General features: G+C 45.3%; 1 pseudogene; it reads right to left on the bottom strand.

Moving 5' to 3' along the window:
* Nucleotides 1-7,833: 7,833 nt before the first annotated feature.
* LOC116857334 lies at nt 7,834-8,243 on the bottom strand (annotated as a pseudogene).
* Between the last annotated feature and the right edge of the window lie 1,525 nt (nt 8,244-9,768).

The raw sequence follows: 9,768 nt of genomic DNA, 5'->3' as shown, positions 1-9,768 counted from the left end.
CCAGACTGGAAAGTATATAATGGGCCACTCCTCATGACCCTGGTATCTATGGGTCCTGGCCCTGTGCTTTAATAAAACGAACTTTTTGCACCAGAGGCATCTCAAGAATTCTTTCTTGGCCATAGGTTTCCAACCCTAACATTCTTTCCCACAACAACCTCACTAACATAAACTCTGGGGTTGGTTGAAAGAAGCTTGTTATGAATAACAAAAGACATCTTTACCACACTGACCACTGAGGAAATTCCAAGGGTTTTAGGAGCTCTGTGATAGGACCTGGGACTAAGACGAATTGCTCTTTTTTTTTTTTTTTTAAGATTTTATTTATTTATTTGACAGAGATCACAAGTAGGCAGAGAGGCAGGCAGAGAGAGAGGAAGGGAAGGAAGCAGGCTCCCTGCTAAGCCCCAATGCAGGGCTCAATCCCAGGACCCTGGGCTCAATCCCAGGATCATGACCTGAGCCGAAGGCAGAGGCTTTAACCCACTGAGCCACCCGGGCACCCCCTAAGATGAATTTCTTATGATAAATCATACCTAGTAATCATCATTAGATTGTATACAAAAGAAATGTCTCATTAAAGATCTTTTGAGTCTTGGGGGTGCCTGGCTGGCTCAGGCATAGAACATGTGACTCTTGATCTCAGGGTTGTGAGTTTAAGTCCCACGTTGGGCATGGAGCCTACTTTTAAATCAATCAGTCAATAATCTTTAGACTCTTGACTGATAGCTGGCAGTCAAGTTAGCAGATGGGTATTTAGTTTCTCAGAAGAAATCTTAATTTCATTATAATCCTCCATAAAATTGCTTAAATATTTTATCAGCAATGCTACTGGCTTCCCAGAGGGGGCTGTGAATTAGCATCACCCCCCCCCGCCATGTTTAAGACAATTTTTCTTTAATAATTTAAGTGTTAAATAACAAAAATTCGACCCTGTAGATCTGAAAGATCTAATTGGCTTTTTAATTGGTTCATGAATCCGGCAGCATCCCATCGAGCAAGTAGAGAACTCCCAGGAGCTGTATGAAATGGAAGAGACCATTGGCCAACGAAGAGAAAGGATTATTTCATATGCCTTGCCTTAGGCAGGAAGGCAGGGGTCTTATTAGGTGGGTTACCTTCATCTTCCTTTGTTGGGGTGGGTGGAAAGATTGACATAACAAGATTTCCTCATTGGTGTGGACCAGAAAATTCCTGACTTCTAGTTCAGACTACATTCTGGGGGGCGCCTCAGTGGCTCGGTTGTTAGGTGTCTGCCTCTTCCTCAGGTCATGATTCCAGGACCCTGGGATAGAGCCCCGCACCAAGCTCCCTGCTCGGCGGGAAGCCTGCTTCTCCCTCTCCCATGCCCCCTGCTTGTGTTCCCTCTCGCTGTGTCTCATCCAATAAATAAATAAAATCTTTTTTTTTTAAGATTTTATTTATTTGACAGAGAGATCACAAGTAGGCATAGAGAGGGGGGAAGCAGGCTCCCTGATGAACAGAGAGCCCGATGTGGGCCTTGATCCCAGGACCCTGGGATCAAGACCTGAGCTGAAGGCAGAGGCTTAACCCACTGAGCCACCCGGGCGCCCCATAAAATCTTTTTTTTTTTTTTAAGATTTTATTTATTTATTTGACAGACAGAGATCACAAGTAGGCAGAGAGGCAGGCAGAGAGAGAGAGGAGAAAGCAGGCTCCCTGCTGAGCAGAGAGCCCGATGTGGGGCTCGATCCCAGGACTCTGGGATCACGACCCGAGCCGAAGGCAGAGGCTTTAACCCACTGAGTCACCCAGGCGCCCCCAAACTTTAGTCTTAATATCCAACCCAAATACAGTCTCAACCTCCTCCAGAAATACAGTCTTTTTAATTTTTTTTTTAAGATTTTATGGGGCATTGGGGTGCCTGGGTGGCTCAGTGGGTTAAAGCCTCTGCCTTCGGCTCAGGTCATGATCTCAAGGTCCTAGGATCAAGCCCCGCATCGGGCTCTCTGCTTGGCAGGGAGCCTGTTTCCTCCTCTCTTTCTGCCTGCCTGCGTACCTGTGATCTCTGTCTGTCAAATAAATAAATAAAATCTTAAAAAAAAAAAAAAGTCTTAAAAAAAAAAAAGACTAAAGTTTGGTAACATGGCCTAGCATTAGTGAACCCATTTGGGATCTTTGTTTTCTTTTTAATAGAAGCAGAGTTGCTAGATCTAGGAAATACAGGTGTTCAATTTTATGTTCCAAAGGGGTTGTATCAATTTATACCCTAACCGCTGTGGGTGAGAGTTCCTATTGCCCCACATCCTATCCAACAATGGATATTGTCTGACTTTTTAATTTCTGCACATTTGGAGGCTTTCAAGTGATATCTCCTCACTTTTTTTTTTTAAGGATTTTATTTTATTTATTGGACAGAGAGAGATTGCAAGGAGGCCGAGCAGCAGACAGCGAGAGAGGAGGAAGCAGGCTCCCTGCTGAGCAGAGAGCCCGATGCGGGGCTCTATCCCAGGACCCCGGGACCATGACTTGAGCCAAAGGCAGAGGCCCCAACACACTGAGCCACCCAGGCGCCCCTCATCATGGTTTTAATTTGTGTATTCCAGATTACCAATCCGATTGAGCGACTGGTGTTTATTCCGTCCTATTTCTTCTTTCCTGTCCTTTAAAACTAGATCTGGGCTATCCATTATGGAAGCTGCTAGTCACGGTGTTACAGGATTTCTTTTCCTTTACCGCGCGTGGCTCTTGCTCACGCCTCTTTGAAGAATGTAGAGCTAGACCAGACGAAGAATGGTGGCCAACAAAGCAAAGTTTATTCAGTTTTAGTGCAAAGTTCCTGAAGAGGGAGGGGCCCCGAAAGGTTTGCTACAGGAGTTTCTGGATCTGTGGGTTTTTATCGGATCGGTGGGTGGTTTTAAAATGATTAATACTGGGGCACCTGGGTGGCTCAGTGGGTTAAACCCTCTGCCTTCGGCTCAGGTCATGATCTCAGGGTCCTGGGATCGAGCCCCACATCGGTCTCTCTGCTCAGCGGGGAGCCTGCTTCCTCTTCTCTCTCTGCCTGCCTCTCTGCCTACTTGTGATCTCTGTCAAATAAATACATAAAATCTTTAAAAAAATGATTAATACTCCTTGTGCCTGTCATCCAATCAGGTTGTCACGTGGGAAAGGGAGGAGGGCTCCTTCCTAGGTGGTGTAAAGTCCTTTTAAGGGTGGTTTCCCCTTAGGGCGGGGGACAGCTTTGTCCCTGCCTGCCTTTCTTCCAACTATCCTTCACCAATATGTGATTATAATTAAAACTAAATAGGGGCGCCCAGGAGGCTCAGTAGGTTAACTGTCTGCCTTTGGCTCAGGTCCTGATCGTGGGGTCCTGGGATGGAGCCCCAAGTCTGGCTCCCTGCTCAGTGGATTCCACTTCTCCCTGTCCCTTTGTCCCTCCCCTGCTCGTGCTCTCTCTCGAGCTCTCTTTCTGACAGGTAAATAGATGAAAAATCTTTTAAAAACATCTTTAAGACATGATTTAAAAATAAATGAGTAGGGCGCCTGAGTGGCTCAGTTGGTTGAGCAACTGCCTTCGGCTCAGGTCATGATCCTGGAGCCCCAGGACTGAGTCCCACATTGGGTTCCCTGCTCGGTGGGGAGTCTGCTTCTCCTGCTGACCTCTCCCCTCTCATGCTCTCTCTCTCTCTCTCATTCTCTATCTCTCACATAAATAAATACATTCTTTTCTTTTTTAATAAATAAATTCTTTTAAAAAAATGTGTGGGGTGCCTGGGTGGCTCAGTGGATTAAAGCCTCTGCCTTCGGCTCAGGTCATGATCCCAGGGTCCTGGGATCGAGCCCCATATGGGCTCCCTGCTTGGTGTCTGCTTCTCCCTCTCCAGCTTCCCCTGCTGTGTTCCTTGTCTTGCTGTCTCTGTCATAAGTAAATAAAATCTTTAAAAATGTTTCATTAAATTAAGATGATAGGGCCCCTGAGTGGCTCAGTTGGGTAAGTGTCTGACTCTTGGTTTCCACATGGTCTCAGGGTTCTTAAATCAAGCTCCAGGTAGGGCTCTGAGTTTAGAGCAAAGTATGCTTAAGATTCTCTCTTTCCCTCTGCCTCCTCCCCCACCAAACCCCCGCCCCAACACACATTCTTTAAATAAATAAATAAGATACATTTTAAAAAATCTTTAATTAAAGAAAAAGAAAGAAAACAGGGCACCTGGGTGGTTCAGTCTGTTAAGCATCTGCCTTCAGCTCAGCTCATGACCTGCTTTTAGCTCAGGTCATGATCTCAAGGTCCTAGGATCGAGCCCTGTGTCAGGCAACCTGCTCAGCTGGGTTTGCTTCTCCTCCTGCCTCTGCCCCATCTTGTGCTCCCTCTCAAAATCTTTTTTTTTTTTAAGATTTCATTTATTTATTTGACAGAGAAAGATGTCAAGAGAGGGAACACAAGCAGAGGAAGTGGGAGAGGGAGAAGCAGGCTTCCTGCTGAGCAGGGCTAGGCTTGATCCCAGAACCCTAGGATCATGACCGAAGCCAAAGGCAGAAACCCAAAGACTGAGCAATCCAGGCACCCCTCAAATAAATAAAAACTTAAAAAAATAAAATAAAATAAATGAATTAAGTGTTAGAAATATTTCACTAGTGCTTACCCATTTTAATAAAAACTCTATCCAAGCTGAACCAATCCCTAAAAATTTCCCAAAACTATTTAAGCACCGAATGACTTTTATCTTTTCTTATTTTTCCTCTTTCTTTTTAAAAAATTTTATTTTACTTTATTTATTTGAGAGAGCGTGAGTTGGGGGCGGCAGAGGGAGAAGGAGAAGCAGACTCCTTGCTGAGCCAGGAGCCTGATGTGGGGCTCTATCCCAGGACCTTGATAGCATGACCTGAGCTGAAAGCAGCTGCTTAGCCAAATGAGGCGCTCAGGTGCTGCACCCAATGGTTTTAGAGTCTTATTTGCAAATATGTCATCCATATTTGGATGGGCAGATTGATTTAATTAATTCTGATTCATCAATATCTCATGGATTACATTTGTGGTATTATAAGAAATTTACCTAACCCAGGTCACAAAAGCTTTTTACTTTCTTCCAGAAGATTTCAAGTTCTCATTACATTTAGGTCTACGATCCGTCTTGAGTTATTTCTGGTGCAAGGCCAAGGTCTGTCCGTTTGCTTATGGATATCCAGTTGCTCCAACACTATTCCTTCAAAATAATCCTTTCTTTAAAAAAAAAAGATTTATGGTATGCCTGGGTGGCTCAGTGACTTAAGTGTCTGCCTTTGGCTCAGGTAATGATCTCAGGGTTCTGGGATTGAGCCCCACATCTGGCTCCTTGCTCAGCGGGGAGCCTGCCTCTCCCTCTGCCTGCGGCTCCCCCGGCTTGTGCACTCGCTCTCTCTAATAAATAAATAAATAAAATCTATAAAATAAAGGACATTTATTTATTTGAGAGAGAGCACGAGCTAGGGGAAGGGCAGAGGGACAAGCCAATTCCCTATCGAGTGGGGAGCCCAATGTGGGGCTCGACACAGGGTTCAACCTGAACTGAAGTCAGAGGTTTAACCCCTTGAGGAACCCAGGGAGCCCAACAATCCTTTCTGTAGAGGCTGCTTTTAGGCAACAGTCTTGACTAATGGGAAACGAGGTAGAAGGGCCCACAGGGACTGCCAAGCTGAATGCAAACAGGTTCATTAAGTCATAGGCCCTAACCAACCCATGGGCTACTTACGACCAGGCCCAGTTACCAATAAAGGAAAAATTCCAGATTATTCCGTATTCCCTCACTCTGCCCTATAACTGGGGCCCCTCATGACCGTCTCATGGCAGACGGTCTCTCCTTTGCTGTCCCGTCCAGTGCAGATTATTCAATAAACTTCTATGTCCTTTGTTTGCCCTGAGTGAACTCTTTCAGGGCACATACCACCAACCTTTGCCAGATCAGGATGCCTCACACTTTCTCCATTAAACTTCCTCGGAGCCTTTGGTGAAAATCAGTTGCTAATAAATGCAAAGATCTGGGGTGCCTGGCTGGCTCAGGACGAAGAGCTTACAATTCTTGATCTTATGGTTGTGAGTTCGAGCCCCATCTTGGGTGTAAAGGATTACTGAAAAAAGTAATAAACTATTTTTTTTTCATGGAAAGATCTATTTCTGGACTTTATTCTGTTACATTAATCTATTATTTCCATCCTTATGCCAACAACACAGTCTTGATTAACTGAGTGTTTATAGTAAGCTTCCAGTCAGGTAAGGACTCCAACTCTGTTCATTTTTGGCTATTCTAGGTCCTTTCAGTTTCCATATAAACTTTAGGATCAGCTCACCAATTCCTAACTTTTAAAAGCCTGCTGGGGTCAGGGTACCTGGGTGGCTCAGTCGGTTAAGCATCTGCCCTCGGCTCGGGTCATGATCTTGGGGTCCTGGAATTGTGACCACATTGGGCTCCCTGCTGAGCAGGAAGTCTGCTTCTCCCTCACGCTCCTGCTTGTGCTCCCTTCTCTCTCTCAAATAAATAAATAAAATCTTTAAAAAATAAAAAAGGGGTGCCTGGGTGGCTCAGTGGGTTAAAGCCTCTGCCTTCGGCCCTGCATTGGGCTCTCTGCTCGGCGGGGAGCCTGCTTCTCTTTCTCTCTCTCTGCTTACTTGTGATCTCTGTCTGTCAAATAAATAAATAAAATCTTTAAAAAAAATAAAGCTTGCTGGGATTGCATTGGACCTATAGATAAATTTGGGGAGAATTGTCATCTTAACGTTGACTACTTCAAATTGTAAACATTTGGGCAAATTAATAGATTTTTCTTTCCTTATTCTTATTCCAGCTTGCTTAGGGGCTGATGAGTATGGTTTACTGGGCCATAACCATCCCTGTTTTCAGTCCTCACTTCAATAGAGGCCTAAAATTGAAGTTTGGTTTTATTATTTAAGAAAAAAAAAAAAAGGGTCAGTTTCCTTTTCCTCCGGAATCACCTTCTTGTTTTTTAGTCCTGTGGTTTCTTGGGAGCATTATGGGGCCTGAACCCTCGCTAGTCCCCTTAATGACTGGCCTTTTTTATATTCCTTGAGGCTTCCCTCAGAGTCCTATGGACTCCATATTAATTCATTCAACCAGGAACCAAGGAATTTTATGTCCGCAGTATTGTGGACAAATGCTGTGGGCCAAGGGCAGGCCGCTCCCAAGATGGGCCACAATGACATGTCCATTATTTTCAGTTGAAAACAATCAAGGTCCAAAAGACTCAGGAAGAAACTTTGACCTACACCCCCCACACCCATGAACAAATGCCTAAAAAGAATTTAGATAAAGGGCCTGTACCAGGGAAAAGTATTAAACAGATTTTTTTTTAAATTTATTTTTCAGAGGGAGAGTACAAGCAGGGGAAGTGGCAGGCAGAGGGAGAAGCAGGCCCCCAGCTGAGCAAGGAGCCAGACGCGGAACTCAATCCCAGGACCCCAGGACCATGACTTGAGCTGAAGGCAGACATCCAACCGACTGAGCCACCCAGGAGTCCCTGAACTGATCTAAGAGACTTATCTGCTTCAGGCAAACTTTCTTTTCCAAGCTTGTCCTTTCACCTTCCTGCTAATGGCCTTCTTCTACTTTGTACTCCCAGACTCCCACCCCCCTCCTGAGCTCAGGATGACAGACGGAGATGCCTCATTTTGCCTGACGGTCTTGGCAATTTCATGTCCGTGTGGATTCCCCGTGTGCAAAACTAAATTTTATTTTCTCCTGTTAATCTGTCTCAGTTAAATTTATTTATTTTTATTTTTTGGACGGTCACCCATCTGCCTTTATTGGAAGCAGCGGGTGGGACACTTCCAGCAACAGTAAAAAAATTAATTTGTAAAAGCAGGAGTTCAGTGAAGCCATCTGGTTGGAACCCTTGGGAGCTCATACGTAGATGCCAACCCAGAGCAGCAGGAAGAGGATTCCAAAGCCCATGAAGATCGAGGCCACCAAGGAGATGAGGAGCTCTTTATAGACTCCCCAGTGTACTTGGTGGAGGTGACCTCATAAAGGAAGAACCAGGCGGTAAAGAACATGCCAATTGCCAACAGCACCACAGTCAGATGGGGGAAGACAGCAGGGTTCACTGGCTGGTGTGTCTGCTCATGGCCTCGAGCTCCATTTTTGCCAGGCACGGGGTCACCCACCACTCTGCCACTGGAATTTGGGTAAACTTAATTCTTAGTCCAGCTGGAGCCTTGGATAGAGGAAAAATGTCTTCCTCCCCAAGGAGGTGAGAAAAAGGGAAGGAATAGCACACACCCCGCAATGAGCATGAACTTGGCTGGTCTGCCAGATGGAAGGAAGGTTGTCATGGCAGGATTAATGGGACTGAAGGGGATGCGGAGGTGATTGAAATGGAGAGGGAGGTATGTATGCATTGACCGTGCTGGGCCTGTAGGCCATGGTAAGGAATCAAGTTTACTGTAGGTGTAATAGGAAGCAGAGGAGTGACCGGCCGTGAGTGATGTAATTGGAATTCCTGGATTCTCCAACAAAGGACCATGCCCACTCTGATTTTACTGTCCTTGACTTGGGGCTGGGAGGCCTGAATGCAGAAGAGGCATCAGAAAAACCATCTCCGGGCGCCTGAGTGGCTCAGTGGGTTGGGCCTCTGCCTTCAGTTCGGGTCATGATCTCAGGGTCCTGGGATCGAGTCCCACATCGGGCTCTCTGCTTGGCAGGGAGCCTGCTTCCTTCTCTCTCTTTGCCTGCCTCTCTGCCTAGTTGTGATCTCTATCTGTCAAATAAATAAAACCTTAAAAAAAAAATCTCCAATATGGCTAGGGAGTCCAAAAACGGTGAGATCGTAGACGCCTCCCAATAAACAATGAGCCCTCAAAGCCTATGGCTACCTATAGGGATATCAGCCTGCACTGGGGCTGTGTGTCTGATCTAGGAGGTTTGAACTTGACCTTGACATCCTGGTGAATCCAACTCAAGGGTCTGCCCAAGGAAAACTTTCCTACTCCTACTAGCTGTGGCTGGTATGTCCTTTATGTCACCCCCATTTCTTATAAGCTCCTCTACTACAGTGTTTCTCATATGGTGTTGGAGTCATTTACAGCTACTTGAGGAAAGACACAAGTTGTTTAACTGTGCTGTGTGCTGGGGTCACAGATAACTGGTTGGGTGAATATCTGTGGGGTTATGATCAAAGACAACCTTAACTATGAGGAAATTTGGATTGTTTCTGGAGCAATTCTTTGCGGTCCCATCCTTACAAAGACTGCTTTTGACAAAGCATTGACAGTGGATCGATCACAGGGCATATATGGCCCAGCTCCATCCAAATATAATGTTTTCTTTGTTCCAAGCCACACCATCTGAGATCTTGGACCAACTGGGTTGGACCCTCCCAGATCAGCGAGACTCGAGTCTCTCCATCAAGGACCAGCACAGGTAATCACTGTAGTAAAATTCTTTTTTTCTTTCCAGCTGTGATATAATCAACAAATAATATTGCGTGAGTTTAAGGTATACAATGTGATGACTTACGATGATCAAGATGATTTCAGATTTACTCTCAGCAACTTTTAAGTGTACAATAGAGTATTGTTGACTTTAGTCAACATGCTCCACATTAGACAGAACCCCAGAACTTCTCCGTCTTAGGGCAGCAGAATTCTGGATTCTCTCCCCCGGAGGGATGCAAGAGAGAGCATTATCCATTCGCCACAGATTACACCTATATTAGACATTTGTCTAAGAACAAGTTCTGTTTCTCTTGAACAAATCAATCTGTCTGTATCTTAGGGACAGTGTGACATATGCCTAATCATGTTTTCCTCTTTGCTTT

The sequence above is a fragment of the Lontra canadensis genome, unplaced genomic scaffold, assembly GCF_010015895.1.
Source record: "Lontra canadensis isolate GAN:19392208 unplaced genomic scaffold, GSC_riverotter_1.0 scaffold122, whole genome shotgun sequence".
In the NCBI taxonomy this organism is placed as follows: domain Eukaryota; kingdom Metazoa; phylum Chordata; class Mammalia; order Carnivora; family Mustelidae; genus Lontra; species Lontra canadensis.
This window is presented reverse-complemented; position numbering and strand designations above follow the sequence as displayed.